The sequence below is a fragment of the Scyliorhinus torazame genome, chromosome 29, assembly GCF_047496885.1.
Source record: "Scyliorhinus torazame isolate Kashiwa2021f chromosome 29, sScyTor2.1, whole genome shotgun sequence".
NCBI classification, from domain to species: Eukaryota; Metazoa; Chordata; class Chondrichthyes; order Carcharhiniformes; family Scyliorhinidae; genus Scyliorhinus; species Scyliorhinus torazame.
The window spans coordinates 26092359-26111958 of record NC_092735.1 but is presented as its reverse complement, the minus strand read 5'-3'; the positions used below and the strand labels follow the sequence as shown (position 1 = coordinate 26111958).

At 48.6% G+C, this 19600-nt stretch overlaps 1 protein-coding gene across 1 annotated transcript in view; it reads left to right on the top strand.

The window, feature by feature from the left end:
* LOC140403956 (paired box protein Pax-6-like) overlaps window positions 1-19600 on the top strand; it is an 82331-nt gene that overhangs the window by 501 nt on the left and 62230 nt on the right. The gene's annotated exons all lie outside the window — the stretch shown is intronic.

Here is a 19600-nt window from a genome sequence, read left to right as displayed (position 1 = left end):
CAGGCTATTGTTAATTTCCTAAAAGATGCCTTGAGATCAGTCTCGACGAGGTGCAGCTAGTTCTGAAGACTTGGCTTTCAAGTTTAATCCCAAATCTTAATGATTCCCCGGAATTTAGCGAAGGGGTCAGACTAACGCTGACTTCAAAACAAAAACGATCTTGCAGATGGACTTATTTGTTTTTTGGCAATCCCATGTCAAATTTGTTCAGGGAGCAGAATGTTAAATTTGGATTTTAAATTATATTGTTGGGAGGGGGAGTCAATGGGAAGGTTATTTTACACTTATGGGTGAAACAGGGCAAATTATCCTGCAAATTCCTATGATTATTATTTTGGCATCAATTCAGGGAGAGAATGGGTACTTTTGATAATCATTGCACAATTGGAAGAAACTATCATTCGCCTTTTGATATTGTCCCTGGTCTCTGAAGCATTTCTAAATTCACGTAAATGATTATATTTTAGAATATTTTAATGTATAGTGCACCTTAAGAGACGGTTTTATTTCAGGGGTTGTAACATTGAGTCAATTTTGATATGATGTTCAGTGAACAATTTCCTGAGCGTATTAAAAATGGAAAGGAGTTGTAACAGTTTTAACATAATCAACAATTTGATGTGGTATTGTATACATGTTGGTCAATTAAGCAGCCTGTCTCACTTTCCCCTACCTGCCCTTGTGGTCCTGTGGTGCTGGCTGATAAGATTCAGGCAATCTTGCAACACAGAAGGAGGCCACTCTGCCCATCGGCCCTGTGCTATCCAATTTGTCTCTCTCTACCCGTGCTCTTTCTCCATCGCCCCGCAACTTTTTCCTTTTCCAAGAAAAGCTCTAATTTCCCTGCTGCAAGTTACAAATTGAGTTCTGTTTCCACCACCATTTCAGGCAGCGGGTTCCAGATCATAAGTGGTTGTGTAGAAAACAACATTTTTCCTCATCCACCTCTGGGTGTTTTTTTTTGCCATTGACCTTAAATCTGATTCCTCTGCTTACTCACCCTCCCGTCAGTTTATCAAAACCGTTTGTAACTTTGTAAGCAGTTTATTTGATTTATACCCTGTGTTGTGTTTTGATCTCGCGTATGCTGCACCCTCATCTTGTCCATTTGAAATTAAATGAAAATCGCTTATTGTCACGAGTAGGCTTCAATGAAGTTACTGTGAAAAGCCCCTAGTCGCCACATTCCGGCGCCTGATCGGGGAGGCTGGTATGGGTTTCTAAGGTCCCTCGTCAGTTACCAACATTCTACAACAATGCACCGATTGTGTTAGATTAAATAGTGTGAGGAGGCTCGTATGGTAAGTAAGTAATGTCGCCACAGTCCCAGGTGACTATCGGCTTTGAGGGGGAGAGCTGATTGCCGGTGATTTAACCTGAGGGTCACCACACCTCAGGCGAGGGGCAAGGTTGGGAAACTCGGGTCTTCGTGAATAACCTCAGCCGGTACGAGGATTGAACCCGCGCTGCTGGCCTCGCTCTACATCACAAACCAGATAAAAATACTGATCTGGACTAACCAGCTCCAACGGCCCATTTCTCTGCCGAGGACCCTGCACTTTTATGTAATTCAGGTTTGTCTCATTGCGTAGTCAGGGGAACTCTCCTTACTTATCTGCAGTCTGGAATCCCCTCGCTAAACCTGTCTGCCTTTCCTTGTTTGAAACACACCCTAAAACCTACCTCCTACCACACTTTAACTCCATGGCAAAGTTTTTGGTCATCTGTCTTAATATTGCTGTCTGTAGCTTGTTGTTATATTTAACATTATAATATATTGGTGAAGCATCGGGGGTATTTTTATTACATTACAGGTGCTATGTAAGTACATGTTGTTGATGAATTATGTCTCCTGTGTGCAACTGTCCCTAAGTTGGCATTGTATTTAGTAATCCCACTGTGATAGGTCACGGGACGGCAGCTTAAGGAAAAACAGAAAAATTATGTTGCACTGATACACCAGGGGCATCTTTGCGAGACTGGGGGCAAGGCACATTGTTGTAGTAGAGGAGAGAGAGCAATGACCTGCATCTTACAGTCTTGTAGCGTGACGGCAGACAGCCTGAGATGGATGTGGAATGAAAATGTGGTATATTTTCCATTCCCCACCTTTAAACATCTCTAACTTTGAAGAGCGCCAAGAAAACTGAAGTGGTGCGTCCTTGTACTATTGGTAAGATAGGGGCTTGCTTCCGTTATTGGCTCGAATTTCTGATTTTAATCTGAGGGAGACTGATCGGGGACTGGAGGGAGGGAAGGAGGGAGAGAGAAAAGAAGACACGGCTAGGGGGGGTGATGACAGTTCAACGCTGTCTGCAGCCTCAGAACTGAGTGAGTAACTGCCGTCTTGCCCAAGCACCGGGTTAATGCAGACGAGGGTCCTCAACTGAGGGAAAAATATTCCTGGAATTGCTGCTGAGGCTCTCCGTGGGAGATTGGCAGGAAAAATCGTGTGGATGGCTAAAAATCTCTATCTTGCTTCTACTGGACTTGGGGGTCATCAATTCTAATATCTCCCTCTTATATTCGGTGTCAATTTGTGTAAGATTATGCACCTGGGAAACCACCTTGAGATATTTTACTGTGCTAAACATGCTTTGTACATGTAGTTTGTTGTTTCTGTCAATCTCCTATCGAAGCCGCAACATGAAAACCTCTGTGGAAAATCAGGGTCAGGCATTTTTAAAAAATAGGGATAGGCCCCTCACATTCTCCACCGCAGTATCTTAGAATCCCTGCAGAAGGAGGCCATTCGGCCCATCGAGTCTGCACCAACCCTCTGAAAGAGCACCCTACCCAGGTCCAAGCCCCCGCCCTATCCCCATAACCCCACCTAACTTTTTGGACACCAAGGGACGATTTATCATGGCAAACTGAGTACACCGAGAGTTGTAGATAAAAGATCCCGTGGCAATTGTTTGGAAAAGAGCAAGGGTTCTCCCAGGTGACCTGGCCAATATTTACCCCTCAACCAAGGTCACAAAAGTAGATTATCTGGTGGTTATTGCATTGCAGCTTGTAGCATCTTGTAGTTTGCATTTTCCGATGCCTGTATTTCCTAATTGCACCAATTTGGGGGTGTCTTGTGGTCATGAAAGGTGTATCATCAATGCACCGCCTACTTTCTCAATGGTTTATTGAGATATATATCATGTAACAATGCTTCTGAATACATTTTATATAATAACATACTGTATATTGCATGTCGATAATTGGTTGGTAGTATTATGCAAGGCAGCAGTAAATTGGATCAGTTTAATACACAAAGGGAGCGAAATCGACTGAGTTACACTGTCGTCAAACTGTTTTATGGCCTACGGCATACATTCCCAGTGCAGGTCAGTCTAATATGTTTTATACTCATGCTTCCTTGTTTAAGTTCAGTATAGTTTTAGGACAAGGGGTAGCAGATTTGAAACAGAGTTGAGGAGAAATTGCTTCCCTCAAAGGATGGTGAATCTGTGGACTTCACTACCCCAAAGTGCGGTGGATGCTGGGATATTGAGTGAATTTAAGGAGGGAGATTGACAGATTTAGAATCCGTAATCGGTTCAAAGGTTATGGAGGATGGGCAGGAAAGTGGAGCTGAGGCTGGGAGGAGATTAGCCACGATCGTATTGAATGGCGGAGTGGGCTCGAGGGGTTGAATTGCCCACTCCTGCTCCAAGCTCTTATGTTCTTTCAGTTGCTTGCTGGGAGATAACCTGGGTACGGCATCGGGGCAGATGCAATAATGCCAAATTTCAAAGCGAGCAACAATTTATAATGCATTAGAAAAAAATGCGAATTGGTTGGAAAGGTGACACTAATTGGTTGAGCCTATGCCATGGAAAATGTACCAGGGAACTATTGTCCCCCATGTATTTGTTGAATTTTTAAAAAATACAATGTCTGGACATGTTCCTTTTGTATGCAGAGGACAGGACCTGTGTATGACTATATGAGTCTTCTAGAAGTGTGACTGAGCCACATTGTAAGTCCAACTGATAATTTTAAATTCGTGGTTAGTATAATTCTTAGCACACTTGGGGTTGCTCAGTAAGTGCTGCTCATTCACAGAATCACATCTGTTTTGGACATCTTGGGCGGGATTCTCTCACCCCGGGGCTGGCCCAGAGAATCGGCGGTACCGGGGCGAATCGCACCACGCCGCCCCGATGCCGGTCCGCCGATTCTCCGGAGAGTGGAGGATTGCCGCCATTGTTGACGGCGCGGTTCCAGTCGAGGGCCGCTCTGTGGGGCCCCCCCGGTGATTCCCGGCTTGTGATGGGCCAATAAAGCCGAGTCCCGCCGCTGCCGTTCACGCCTGGTCTTACCCGGCGGGACCTCGGCATGGATGCATCCGGGGGTGGCCTGGTTGGGGGGGGGGGGAGGGGAGTCCAACCCCGGGGGGGGGGGGTCTCTCGGGTTGGGGCCTCTTTTGTTCTGCGCCGGCCCCTGTAGCGTCGGGGCCAGCATGGAGAAGGCAGCCATTGTGCATGCGCGCTTTGGCACCAGTCCCACTGCACATGCGCGCATTGGCTCCGGTGCCACTGCGCATGCGCAGACCTGCGGCGCCCATCTGACGCCGGGGATCGGCAGCTGAGCGGCGTGGGTCGCTCCAGTGCCATGCTGGCCCTCTGTAGGGATCAGAATTTCTGCTCCTAAGGGCATGTTGACATCGTCGAGAAAAGCGACGGCGTCAACACTTAGCCTCAGGATCACAGAATCCCGCCCTATGTTCTGAATTTTGCAAACACAGGCTGGGTAAGTATTGCTGGTACTCTGCCTGTTGTAAGCAGCTGTAGGGATGTGTTGTTTTATACGATCTGCCAGTCATTGGGACGTATGGCCTCCATATCTGGCATGGCATCGGCACTGGAGTTTTTGTCCCACGATATGATAGGCAAAATATTGTTTGGCCTGATGGCAGCATCTTGTTAGTGGCGAATGCCACCCGTGTTGCTACTGCGCAGTATCAACGTGAAACAGCTAATCTCACCTGTTACTCATATTTTTGTGATCCCTTACCCTTTGAATATATTTTAGGCCTAAGGTCACCACATCGGACCGGAATTGTGCCCAGACTACCCCAAATTACCCTGGAAGGGGGTATCTCAAAAATATGAGCAGCAAGCAAATTTAATTATTTCATGTTGCTCGCATTAGTCTGCTACAATTAAGCTTAAAAAGTGTTTTGCCTACCACAGAAACGGGTAATATGGTATATGAATTTCTGTGTCGGTGTGATATTAGGTGCTTAGGTCATATGTCCCGGTGACTGGCGGATCGTACCAAACAGCGCACCCCTTCGGCTACTCGCAACAGACACTGACCATACTCAGCCAGCCCGAGCTTGTAAAACTCAGAGCGTAATGCCTAACGTTAAATGTGATTCCGTGATTGAACAACACTTGCTGAACAATCCCCAGTGTACAAAGAATTACACGAGCAGCCCGTTTATCAACCAGGCTTTCAATGCAGCTCACTTAATGCTTGCTAGAAGCCTCGTATATTCATAAGCAGGGATCTGCCCTCTGTAGGCAAAAGGGACACATCCAGGCATTGAATTAAACAAAAATGTGGGGACAATCATTCCCTGGTGCATTCTCCATGGCAAAGGCACGATAAATTAGAGTCAACTTGCCAACTAACCGGCACCCTTTTCTAATGCAGTAGGAATTATTGCTCATTTTGAAATTTGGCATTCTTGCGTCCGTCCTGATGAGTCCAAGATGAAAAACTTTGACAGCATGTCTCTTTTTTCAGCAATGCTTTAGTTCATTATGTTGTGTTTCGACATTGGAGTCAAATATGTTCGGGAAAGAAATAGGGTATTTGGGTGGCATGTGGCGCAGTGGTTAGCAGTGGGACTGCAGCGCTGAGGACCCGGGTTCGAATCCCGGCCCTGGGTCACTGTCCGTGTGGAGTTTGCGCATTCTCCCCATGTCTGCGTGGGTCTCACCCCCACAACCCAAAGACGTGCAGGTTAGGTGGATTGGCCACGCTAAATTGCCCCTTAATTGGAAAAAATAATAATTGGGTACTCTAAATTAAAAAACAAAGAAATAGGGTATTTCAGGGAATGTTAGATAAATGCACTAGAGAACAAGAAACAGAAGGATAGGTTGATGGGGTAAGATGAACTAAGATGGGATGAAGCCTCTGTAATGCATTGATAACGGCATAGATCCAGTGGGCTGAATGGTCTGTTTCTTGGGCTGTAGTAATGTTCAATTAATCGCTTTCGTGTTTTTGTTCTGCAATATATTTTTGATTGAATATTTTGTTCCTGTTCTCCCTCCCCGAGGGTGTTGATTCTGTGCCAGAATGCAGCCCCAGATGTGGCCTGGGCCCTCAAGTGCCTCCCCTGTGGGAAGCTTAACAAGCAATGCTTGTTGCGGGGGAGAGGTGAGGGAGATTGGTGGCATCACAGCTGAGTCCAACCCTGCACTTACCCAATATCCACACGTATGAACTTTGCAGCATTGGTCAAAATAATAATGATCACACTTAATATAGAAAAACTGGGGCGAAATTCTCCGGAACGGCGCGATGTCCGCCGACTGGCGCCCAAAACGGCGCAAATCAGTCGGGCATCGCGCCGCCCCAAAGGTGCGGAATGCTCCGCATCTTGGGGGGGCCGAGTCCCAACCTTAAGGGGCTAGGCCCGCGCCGGACTAATTTCCGCCCCGCCAGCTGGCGGAAAAGGATTTGGTGCCCCGCCAGCTGACGCGGAAATGACATCTCCGGGCGGCGCATGCGTGGGAGCGTTAGCGGCCGCTCCCGGCATCCCCGCGCATGCGTAGTGGAGGGGGTCTCTTCCGCCTCCGCCATGGTGGAGACCGTGGCGAAGGCGGAAGGAAAAGAGTGCCCCCACGGCACAGGCCCGCCCGCGGATCGGTGGGCCCCGGCAATTCTCCAATATGGAGCCTAAGTGTTCGCGCCATCGTGAATGCCATCGCAAACTGGGCCTGGGGACGACCGATTCTGGCCCCCATAGGGATCCAGCACGGCGTTGGAGCAGTTCACGCAGCTCCAGCCTCATTTCCTGTGCCAAATGGGCGCATGCCAACCCGCGCATGCGCGGGGGACTTCTTTAGTGCGCCGGCCCCAACTCAACATGGCGTTGGTGTTCAGGGGCCGGCTGCGCCAGAAAGTAGGCCCGGGGGGGTGGGGAGAGGCCGGCCCACCGATTGGTGGGCCCTGATCGCGGGCCAGACCCCATCGGAGGCCCCCCCGGTTAAGGCCCCCCCCCCCCCACAGGCCGCCCCCCGACCGTTCGCGCAGAGTTCCCGCCGGCAACGACTAGGGATGAACGGCGCCGGCGGGACTCTGTCGTATCGGCATGGCCGCTCGGCCCATCTGGACCGGAGAATCAGCGGCCCCGCCGATTCCAGCGGCCCGCGTCCGGCGGCGCGCCAAATGCGCCGGCGCAAATGGCGCACCTCGGAGAATCGCGCACCGGCGTCGGGGTGTCATGGTGCGGTTGCACCGATTCTCCGGCCCGGAGCGGGGCTCGGAGAATCGCTCCTCCGCTCACTGCAGTTTTACGCTTTTTCTTTCACTAAACCAATCTTTTTTGTTCCCTGTTTTAGTTTCACCTCTCCCTGCAGATTGCATGGTTGGTGGATACTTGGAGTTGGTGCTGAGGTGGGTTGGGGGGAGGGGGTGATTGTTGTATAATTTGCACCCTGACACTATAGAACAGTGTTCTTCAAACTCGGGGGCGCAACCCACGGGTGGGTCACGGGCGGGTGTCGGGAGGGTCGCAGAGCCATCCTTCGCGGCGCTCCCGATCGCGCAAATCCCCGCGCAGCAGCCGGCTTTTAATAACTCCGGCTGCAAGCGGCCTTTAAAATGGCCGCGAACATGTAAAAAAAATTCGGCTGCACATCGGCGCACATGCGCAAAACTATCCGCATACACGTCGATGATCGGGCGCGCATGCGCAGTGCGGCTGCTATTTTTTTAAACGGATGCAGCTTTTTGTTTTACAAGTTTGGGGTTTTTAAATTCATTTTATTCATTTATTTTATTCATTTAATTTTTACTTTTTTCATTTATTTTATTCATTTAATTTGTTTTTCATATATTTTATTCATTTTATTTATTTATTTTTTACAAGTTCGTTGGGGTTTATTTAATAAAATTTTATGGAAAAAAATGCAGAACTTTGGACAGATGGAGACTCCATACTTTCCGACACCGGAAGGCTTCACCTTCATCCAACAGGTTCCATTGGAGGAGCGCGTACGAGGGCCAAAGGGACCCAAAACCATTTCCCCCATTTTTATCAGCAGCAAACAAGGTAAGAAAAAATGGTGGGTCGCTCAGGCCGGCTGGGTTGGGTCCCGAAGGTCGGCCGGGTTGGGTCCCGAAGGTTGGCCGGTTGGTAAAAATGGGTCCCCGGAAAAAAAGTTTGAAGAACACTGTTATAGAATATGCTTGATGGATCTTTGGCTTGGTCTTTTTCATTCCATCGTCTTTATTTTTGCATGTGTGGTGTTGGTGACAATATAGTGACATTTGGAGTTTTGTGAGCTGTTTTGGGCCCCGTATCTAAGGAAGGATGTGCTGGCCTTGGAAAGGGTCCAGAGGAGGTTCACAAGAATGATCCCTGGAATGATGAGCTTGTCGTATGAGGAACGGTTGAGGACTCTGGATCTGTACACATTGGAGTTTAGAAGGATGAGGGGGTTCTTATTGAAACTTACAGGCTACTGAGAGATCTAGATAGAGTGGACGTGGAGAGGATGTTTCCACTTGTAGGAAAAACTAGCAGCAAACGCCACAGCTTCAGACTAAAGGGACGATCCTTTAAAACAGGGATCTGGAGGAATTTCTTCAGCCAGAGGGCGGTGAATCTGTGGAACTCTTTGCTGCAGAAGGCTGTGGAGGCCAAATCACTGAGTGTCTTTAAGACAGAGATAGATAGGTTCTTGATTAATAAGGGGATCAGGGGTTATGGGGAGAAGGCAGGAGAATGGGATTGAGAAACATATCAGCCATGATCGAATGGCGGAGCAGACTCGATGGGCCTAAAGGCCAAATTTTGCCATATGTCTTATAATGGGCGCTATTCTCCCCGCCCCACGTCGGGTGGGAGAATCGCCGGGACGCCTCGCGAATCATGCCACACCGCCCCGAACCCGCACGCGATTCTCCCACCCCTCCGTAAACCAGTGGCGCGCGATTCGCACCGGGCCGCTCGGAGAACCGGCGATTCTCCGGCCGGATGGGCCGAGCGGCCACTACGACACGAAAGGTTCCCGCCGGCACCGTCCACCCCTGGTCGCTGCCGGAGGGAACTCTGCGGAAACGCTGGGGGGCGGCCTTTGGGAGGGGGGAGGGGGGCTCCTTCACCGGGGTGGCCTCCGATGGGGTCTGGCCCGCGATCGGGGCCCACCGATCGGCGGGCTGGCCTCTCCCCCCCCACCCCCCCCCCCGGGCCTACCTCCTTCCGCGCGCGGCCCCAGAACACCGGCTCCATGTTGGTGAGGGGCCGACATGCGTAAGACGTTCCCCGCGCATGCGCAGGATGGCGCGGCCAATTTGGCGCCGCGTAAGGACGCTGGAGCAGCATGAACCGCTCCAACGCCGTGCTGGCTCCCTGTGCGGGCCAGAATAGGTTGTGTCCGGGCCCTGTTTGCACCGTCGTGAAACGCGACGGCGTTCACGACGGCGCGAACATTTGGCCTCAATATCGGAGAATCGCCCCCAATGTGCCTCAGCAAGATACTGTATTGTTGTGGTTGGGTTACTGGGCTAATAATCCAAATAATACTAATAATCACTTATTGTCACAAGTAGGCTTCAATGAAGTTACTGTGAAAAGCCCCTAGTCGCCACATTCTGGCACCTGTTCGGGGAGGCCGGTACGGAAATTGAACCCGCGCTGCTGGCCTTGTTCTGCATTGCAAGCCAGCTCTTTAGCCCACTGTGCTAAACCAGCCCCTATAAAAGACCTGGACTTGGGCCCCAGGGGAATGTGCGCTCAATCAGGCCCCCTCTTCACAGCTTGGAAATTCCAGAATTGGGACAAGCTGCCATTGTACAACAGAAGTAATCACAACACTGTCCACTTGTCTTAAAAATATTCAGCAACATCTTTTAACGGAAGGAAATCTTCCGTCCTTTCCTGGACCTGTCGATGAGTCAGTCTCACACCGAGGTGAACACAGCGGACTTTATTCTCTGCCCCTTAGTAGGACTGAACCTTAAAGGAATCCAGCACTTTCTCTCAGTATGGCACCACAATGCCGGCCTAGTCGATTTGCTTATGCCTTGGACAGGAACTTGAATCTCAACCATCTGACTTGGGAAACGTTTTAAGCTTAGGAATGGAGAAGATATTCAGGCTTTGCCGATTACACCCACATCCAGGAAGGAGTTAAAGAAAGATATGTATTAAATCAACACAGAAGTGTCGTACCCCAGCAACACAAAATGCAATATAAGCAGCGTATACTTGGCCGTATGGTAGCTGTTGTGCTCCCCTATCTGAGTCAGGTTATAAATTCAAAAGCAACACCAGGCTGAGGGGATCATTCATTGATGGACGTGTCTTCTTTCTTGAAATGAAAATGAAAATCGCTCATTGTCACAAGTAGGCTTCAAATGAAGTTACTGTGAAAGGCCCCTAGTCGCCACATTCCGGCGCCTGTTCGGGGAGGCTGGTACGGGAATTGAACCCGTGCGGCTGGCCTGCCCTGGTCTGCTTTAAAAGCCAGCTGGTTAGCCCACTGTGCTAAACCAGAAACATTTAGGTGGATATAGTGGATTGTTACACACGGCACGTTATTTTTACTCTGTGGAAAGAGATATGTGTAGAATCGATGTTTCCTGTCACGCTCAAGATTCCTTGTTCTGTCACAGATCTTAAAAGAAAGTGAAACAAGTCCACACAATGCAGGATCTTCAGCCTGATCCAGCTCCGAGAAAAGGGGAAGGCAGGGGCAATACTGTGGAAATTTCAGAGTTCAAGCGTCGGCCAAGTGAAGCAGACAACAAATGTCCACTGAATTAGGCAGTCCCGTTGCAGGCGCTTTCCAACTATTAAACACTGATTAACAGCCTCTTTCCCTTAATAGATATTCAATCAATCTTGGGACATGGACCCTTGTTGCTAGACCATCAGCCTGGGCCTCTGAGTTCCTACTGCATTTCCATTTCCATTACTCCACCATCTTCCCCGTTAGTCATGAGTGGGCCAAGGGCTGAGGTCCACTGGAGGGCAGAACGTACCCATAGAAGATGGGGCAAGTGTCTATTTAGGATGCGGTTATTGGCAGGCTGGAGAGTGAGAGGTAAATCCGGCAACATGTGAAACACTGATAAGTCCAGGTGAGAAGCCATGAATGTGTTGTGTGTTCCGATACTCTCACTGGCAAAAAATGGCTGTTGTAGACATGAAGGTAGAGAGGCCAACAACAACTTGCATTTTTACTGTGGGTTTGACAGAGTAAAATGGCTCAAGGCACCTCAAGGAGCATGAATCAGACAGAAATGTGACACTGAGGCACTGGCTCAGATGCCCTGGTTAGGAAGATGGGTTTTAAGGAGTGTCTTAAGGGGAGAGAGAGAGAGAGGCAGAGAGGGAATTTGAGGGCTTTTGGGCCTTGCTTACTGAAGGTATGCTGCCCAGTGGTGAAAACCGGGATGCGCAGGAGACCAGAATGGGAAGAGCATAGAGATCCCAGACGGTTATCGGTCTGCTGAAAGTTACAGCAATAGGATTGGATGAGGCATTGAAATATAGAAAATAGGAGCAGGAGGAGGGAGGCCAATGTGGTAGGCTATATTAGGGGTATCGCGGTACCTAGGTGGGATGTACCTTATACTGTAGTATGAGTGGTGGAACCTGCCTGCTGGCTCCGCCCAGCAGGCGGAGCATAAGAGTCTGTGTTTCACCCACAGCAGTCATTCTGTACCGGAGCTGCTGGGGTAACTACTTGTCATTTAAGCCTTCAATTGGACTACAATCTCACTTCAGTAGTGATTGATCGTGCATCAGACATTCAGCCGTTTGAGCCTGCTCCGCCATTCATTATGATCATGGCTGATCATCCAACTCAATAGCCTACTCCCGCCTTTCCCCCATATCCTTTGCTCTCTTTTACCCCAAGAGCCACATCTAACTCCTTTTTGAAAAAATGTTTTAGCCTCAACTACTTCCTGTGGTAGCCAATTCCACAGGTTCACCACTCTCTGGGTGAAGACATTTCTCCTAATCTCAGTCCTAAATGGTCTACCCTGTGTCCTCAGACTGTGACCCCTGGTTCTAGACTCCTCCGCATTGGGGACATCTTTCCTGCAGGACCATGCAGTAATTTGAACAGGAGGATGCGAATTAGCGGCATTTGTGGGTGTGCCTGCGTCAGAACGACTGTAGCAGTTCCCTCACCAACGTCTCAAGGAGAGTGGGGATGAGCAATAAATGTTGGCCTTGCCAGAGATGCCGACAGTCTAATAAAGAATGGGAAAAATTTAAATTTGAAGTGTTGCCGGACCAGAACCCAAGCACCTCCATCCACCCCATCCCCCACCCCCCACCCAGCCCATTCCCCCACCCCCAACCCCACACCAACATTGGAATCGTCATGACTGGAACCAGGAAAGAGCAATGCAACAGAGAGTACATTTAGACGAGAGGCAGTGAAGCAATTTTGGTGGTGGTGGGGGGTGGGGCGGGGTTGGGGCGGGGTTGGGGTTATATCATAGAATTTACAGTGCAGAAGGAGACCATTCGGCCCATTGAGTCTGCACCGGCCCTTGGAAAGAGTACCCTACTTAAGCCCATGCCTCCACCCTATCCCCGTAACTTAGTAACCCCACCTAACCTTATTTGGACACTAAAGGGCAATTTAGCATGGCCAATCCACCTAACCTGCACATCTTTGGACTGTGGGAGGAAACCGGAGCACCCGGAGGAAACCCGCGCAGACACGGGGAGAACGTGCAGACTCCGCACAGACAGTGACCCAAGCCGGGAATCAAACCTGGGACCCTGGAGCTGTGAAGCCACAGTGCTAACCACTGTGCTACCATGCCGCCCAGTTGAGTGACAGGAAAGTATTTAAAGCAGCCAGTAGTTTGATGAAGTGACTCAATGGAGAAGCTCGAGGAGCAAATAGCCTGCAGCTCCTAATTTGTATGTTCGTATCAACCTGTGTTAAATAGATTCTCGATTGACAAGGGAGTCAAAGAGTATTGGGGTTAGACAGGAAAGTAGTGTTGAGGCCACGTCCAGCCATAACCTTATCAAATGACAGAGCAGGCTCGACACGTCGAATGGCCTACTCCTGCTCCGAATTCACATCTTCTTAAGTTTGTGTGGCCTTAACTTTACAGGACATTGTTCGTGACTTTGGCCCCAGTGTTTTGGATGGCGTAGAATGATTCCAAGGTCCCAAACCAGGAAGATGAAGGAGGGCAGTTTGGAAATGGGGGCAGCTATTGGTGAGAATTGAAGACTTGAAGGTGACATTTTGTGAAGGAGGGAGAGCCACAATTTCAAGGAGATGGGGACCACGTCACAGTATTGTTCAGTACGAAGACTAAACTAAACTGCACCCAGTTTTTTTTTGCATTTCATCATTGTAACTAATGAGCCCAATCAGCATCAGTGCCGTGTGTTAAAAATGTTCATTCGATAATGGATTCAGGATAGATTCAGATTTGGCAATGATGCTTCCGATGGCGAAATTTCCCACTGTTACTCGCTATCAAGATACTCTCTCGGAGAATGCTGCCGAGGCGAGGTTATAAAGAGGGTCCTGGTGTCTGAAAGGCTGATTCTAATACCCAACCTATTGCCTCTGAAAGAATTCTGTGCAATTACATAGAATGACAGAGCAGAAACGCTCCTTCGCTCATGCTGATCTATGTGAGTGTTTTTTGCCCCGTGTAAGCCTTCTCCCACCCCTCTTCATACAACTGCAAAAACCTGTGTCTTCTTCATTATCATAGAATTTACAGTGCAGAAGGAGGCCATTCGGCCCATCGAGTCTGCACCGGCTCTTGGAAAGAGCACCCTACCCAAGTCCACACCTCCACCCTATCCCCATAAACCAGTAACCCCACCCAACACTAAGGGCAATTTTGGACACTAAGGGCAATTTATCATGGCCAATCCACCTACCTGCACATCTTTGGACTGTGGGAGGAAACCGGAGCACCCGGAGGAAACCCACGCAGACACGGGGAGGATGTGCAGACTCCGCACAGACAGTGACCCAAGCCGGAATCGAACCTGGGACCCTGGAGCTGTGAAGCAATTGTGCTATCCACAATGCTACCCTGCTGCCCTAACCAGTTGGTGGGAAGAGATATCATCAGTGTCGCACTAAACCATTCCCACCAGAAATCACACCCTCCTACTGCTTTCTCTCTGATGCCCCTATCTCTCTTCTCCTTAAAAGCATCCATGCTCCGAGCTTGAGCTTTCTGGTGGGAATGGTTTAGTGCGACACTGATGATATCTCTTCCCACCAACTGGTTTGAGACTGGAAAAGGAAGGGTATGGGGAACACAGCCTGTCGTCATTTGCAAGGTCGGGGGAAAGTCCTCAGTGGCATCGACTACCGAATCCATAATGTCTGCAGCTTCTTAGGGGTGGCACGGTGGTTAGCACTGCTGCCCCACAGCGTCAGGGACCCGGGTTCAATTCCGGCCTCGGGTGACTGTCAGTGTGGAGTTTGCACATTCTCCACATGTCTGCGTGGGTTTCCTCCGGGTGCTCCGGTTTCCTCACGCAGTCCAAATTTGAGCAGTTTGGGTGGATTAGCCATGATCAATTGCCCCTTAGTGTCCAGGGGTGTACAGGTTAGGTGGGGTTACGGGGATAAAGCAGGGGAGTGGGGCTAGGTTGGGTGCTCTTTCGGAGGGTCAGACTCGATGGGCCGAAGGCCTCCTTCTGCACTGTAGGGATTCTCTGACCTCTGCATGAACTCGCCAGTGTTTACTTCACAGCAATTAGACTGTGTAGGCTGACGGGCGAGGGGCATCTGTGCTTTGGCTGAAGATGAGCTCAAGTGGAGATGAGATGTTAGGTTTGTGTGTGCACAAATGCTCAGTTGGGACACCATTTAGACTGAAGATCTAAAGGTCCCTGGTTAAATCCCAGTCCTGGCTTTCCTCGCTCTCCGTCACGTTGCATTGCCTTCTTTGGTTTCATGTTTTAAGCCTCACTTTGTGATTCGTTTTTGTTTTGGTTTAAAGCGGTTTCCCTTTAAGGGACTGTCCCTTTAATTTGCCCCTCACACACTGGTGAGCACTGTGCACAAACCTGCTCCGTTTTCATTCCACATCCATACATGCCCACCCTTACTAGCAGGGGTGCATGCGTCAAGAATGAGTTAGGGAAATGGAGTCAAACACTTGGAGGATTATTAAAGGTTAAATAAGAAATAAAAGGTTATTTTTTATATCGTTTTTCAGTTATATCAGCATTCGACAATGTTTTGCAGCCAATTAACTACTTGCAAAGTATAGTCACTGTTGTAATGCAGCCAATTATTATCTAAATGGCGAGAGACATGTGCAGCACGGTGGCGCAGTGGTTAGCACTGCTGCCTCACGGCGCCGAGGTCCCAGGTTTGATCCCGGCCCTGGGTCACGGTCCGTGTGGAGTTTGCACATTTTCCCCGTGCCTGCGTGGGTCTCGCCCCCACAACCCAAAGATGTGCAGGTTAGGTGGATTGGCCACACTAATTTGCCCCTTAATTAGGTACTCTAAATTTAAAAATAAAATAAAGATTGCAGAGGGATCTGGTTAGCCCAGTGCATGGCCAACAAATTCTTTCATGGGATGTGGGAACCCTGACTGGGCCACCATTTATTGCCCACATTGCTGTGGATCTGGAGCCACATGGAGGTCAGACCAGGTAAGGATGGCAGATTTCCTTCCCTAAAGGATATTAGTGAACCAGATGAGATTTTACAGGGTCATCATTAGAATTTTTAGTTCCCAGAATTCTATTTGATTCAAATTTCACCATCTGCCGCGGTGGGGTTTGAACCTGGGTCCCCAGAGAATTATCCTGGGTCTCTGGAATACTAGTCTGAGTAACAACACCACCACACCACTGCAACCCCATGCATGCAAGCATTTAGGAAAGGTTAGCATGTTATTGTTTATTGCGAGAGGAATTGAATACAAAAGTGCAGGTTATGCTTCATTCATACAGAGGATTGGTGAGACCACACCGGGAGTATTGTGAACAGTATTGGCCTCTTTTAAGGAAGGACGTAAATGCATTGGAAGCAGTTCAGAGAAGATTTACTGGATTAATACCTGGAATGGCTGGGTTGTTTTATGAGGAAAGTTTAATAAGGTGTCATGTGAGAGTACCTTTAAGAAATGGGTGTTTATAAATGGGTGGGTATATAAATATCTGTAGTGAGAGTACCTTTAAGAAATTAGTATTTATTACTGCAGTGATGACAGAGAGTGGGTGGGGCTGGGCTGCCTGTCAGCTTTTTACTTTTGTTTTAGGCTGTTTGCTGCAGGATGTGTTTTAATTCATTTTCAGTGTTGGAACTGAAGCCATACAGAGCGGGTGTACTGTTGATCTCTCTGCCATGAAAAGACTATCTCTTGATCATTTGGTGAATTCAGAATTATAAATGTTTTCAGCAGTGAATGTAAACCTAATGTGCTTCTGTTAAAAGGTGTTTCTTCTGTCTTCTGTATGTTGTTTGGGAAATTATTAAGGATTACTTAATAACCCAGGGCACAAATATCCTGGGGGGGAGATTTGTTAGTGCTCTTTGGGGGGGTTTAAACTAATGCAGCAGGGGCATGGGAACCTGGATTGTAGTTTTAGGGTAAGGGAGAATGAGAGTATAGAGGTCAGGAGCACAGATTTGACGTCGGAGGAGGGGGCCAGTGTTCAGGTAGGTGGTTTGAAGTGTGTCTACTTCAATGCCAGGAGTATACGAAATAAGGTAGGGGAACTGGCAGCATGGGTTGGTACCTGGGACTTCGATGTTGTGGCCATTTCGGAGACGTGGATAGAGCAGGGACAGGAATGGATGTTGCAGGTTCCGGGGTTTAGGTGTTTTAGTAAGCTCAGGGAAGGAGGCAAAAGAGGGGGAGGTGTGGCGCTGCTAGTCAAGAGCAGTATTACGGTGGCGGAGAGGATGCTAGATGGGGACTCATCTTCCGAGGTAGTATGGGCCGAGGTTAGAAACAGGAAAGGAGAGGTCACCCTGTTGGGAGTTTTCTATAGGCCTCCAAATAGTTCTAGGGATGTAGAGGAAAGGATGGCGAAGATGATCCTGGATATGAGCGAAAGTAACAGGGTAGTTATTATGGGAGACTTTAACTTTCCAAATATTGACTGGAAAAGATATAGTTCGAGTACATTAGATGGGTCGTTTTTTGTTCAGTGTGTGCAGGAGGGTTTCCTGACACAGTTTGTTGACAGGCCAACAAGAGGTGAGGCCACATTGGATTTGGTTTTGGGTAATGAACCAGGCCAGGTGTTGGATTTGGAGGTAGGTGAGCACTTTGGGGACAGTGACCACAATTCGGTGACGTTTACGTTAAGGATGGAAAGGGATAAGTATACACCGCAGGGCAAGAGTTATAGCTGGGGGAAGGGAAATTATGATGCCATTAGACGTGACTTGGGGGGGATAAGGTGGAGAAGTAGGCTGCAAGTTTTGGACACACTGGATAAGTGGAGCTTGTTCAAGGATCAGCTATTGCGTGTTCTTGATAAGTATGTACCGGTCAGGCAGGGAGGAAGGTGCCGAGCGAGGGAACCGTGGTTTACCAAAGAAGTGGAATCTCTTGTTAAGAGGAAGAAGGAGGCCTATGTGAAGATGAGGTGTGAAGTTTCAGTTGGGGCGATGGATAGTTACAAGGTAGCGAGGAAGGATCTAAAGAGAGAGCTAAGACGAGCAAGGAGGGGACATGAGAAGTATTTGGCAGGAAGGATCAAGGAAAACCCAAAAGCTTTCTATAGGTATGTCAGGAATAAGCGAATGACTAGGGACAGAGTAGGACCAGTCAAGGACAGGGATGGGAAGTTGTGTGTAGAGTCTGAAGAGTTAGGCGAGATACTAAATGAATATTTTTCGTCAGTATTCACTCAGGAAAAAGATAATGTTGTGGAGGAGAATGCTGAGCTCCAGGTAAATAGATTAGATGGCATTGAGGTAAGTAGGGAAGAGGTGTTGGCAATTCTGGACAGGCTGAAAATAGATAAGTCCCCGGGGCCTGATGGGATTTATCCTAGGATTCTCTGGGAGGCCAGGGAAGAGATTGCTGGACCATTGGCTTTGATTTTTATGTCATCATTGGATACAGGAATAGTGCCAGAGGACTGGAGGATAGCAAATGTGGTCCCTTTGTTCAAAAAGGGGAGCAGAGACAACCCCGGCAACTATAGACCGGTGAGCCTCACGTCTGTAGTGGGTAAAGTCTTGGAGGGCATTATAAGAGACAAGATTTATAATCATCTAGATAGGAATAATATGATCAGGGATAGTCAGCATGGCTTTGTGAAGGGTAGGTCATGCCTCACAAACCTTATCGAGTTCTTTGAGAAGGTGACTGAACAGGTAGACGAGGGTAGAGCAGTTGATGTGGTGTATATGGATTTCAGCAAAGCGTTTGATAAGGTTCCCCACGGTAGGCTATTGCAGAAAATACGGAGGCTGGGGATTGAGGGTGATTTAGAGATGTGGATCAGAAATTGGCTAGCTGAAAGAAGACAGAGGGTGGTGGTTGATGGGAAATGTTCAGAATGGAGTTCTGTCACAAGTGGAGTACCACAAGGATCTGTTCTGGGGCCGTTGCTGTTTGTCATTTTTATCAATGACCTAGAGGAAGGCGCAGAAGGGTGGGTGAGTAAATTTGCAGACGATACTAAAGTCGGTGGTGTTGTCGATAGTGAGGAAGGAAGTAGCAGGTTACAGAGGGATATAGATAAGCTGCAGTGCTGGGCTGAGAGGTGGCAAATGGAGTTTAATGTAGAGAAGTGTGAGGTGATTCACTTTGGAAGGAAAAACAGGAATGTGGAATATGTGGCTAATGGAAAAGTTCTTGAAAGTGTGGATGAGCAGAGGGATCTAGGTGTCCATGTACATAGATCCCTGAAAGTTGCCACCCAGGTTGATAGGGTGGTGAAGAAGGCCTATGGAGTGTTGGCCTTTATTGGTAGAGGGATTGAGTTCCGGAGTCAGGAGGTCATGTTGCAGCTGTACAGAACTCTGGTACGGCCGCATTTGGAGTATTGCGTACAGTTCTGGTCACCGCATTATAGGAAGGACGTGGAGGCTTTGGAACGGGTGCAGAGGAGATTTACCAGGATGTTGCCTGGTATGGAGGGAAAATCTTATGAGGAAAGGCTGATGGACTTGAGGTTGTTTTCGTTAGAGAGAAGAAGGTTAAGAGGAGACTTAATAGAGGCATACAAAATGATCAGAGGGTTAGATAGGGTGGACAGTGAGAGCCTTCTCCCGCGGATGGAAATGGCTAGCACGAGGGGACATAGCCTTAAACTGAGGGGTAATAGATATAGGACAGAGGTCAGGGGTAGGTTCTTTACGCAAAGAGTAGTGAGGCCGTGGAATGCCCTACCTGCTACAGTAGTGAACTCGCCAACAT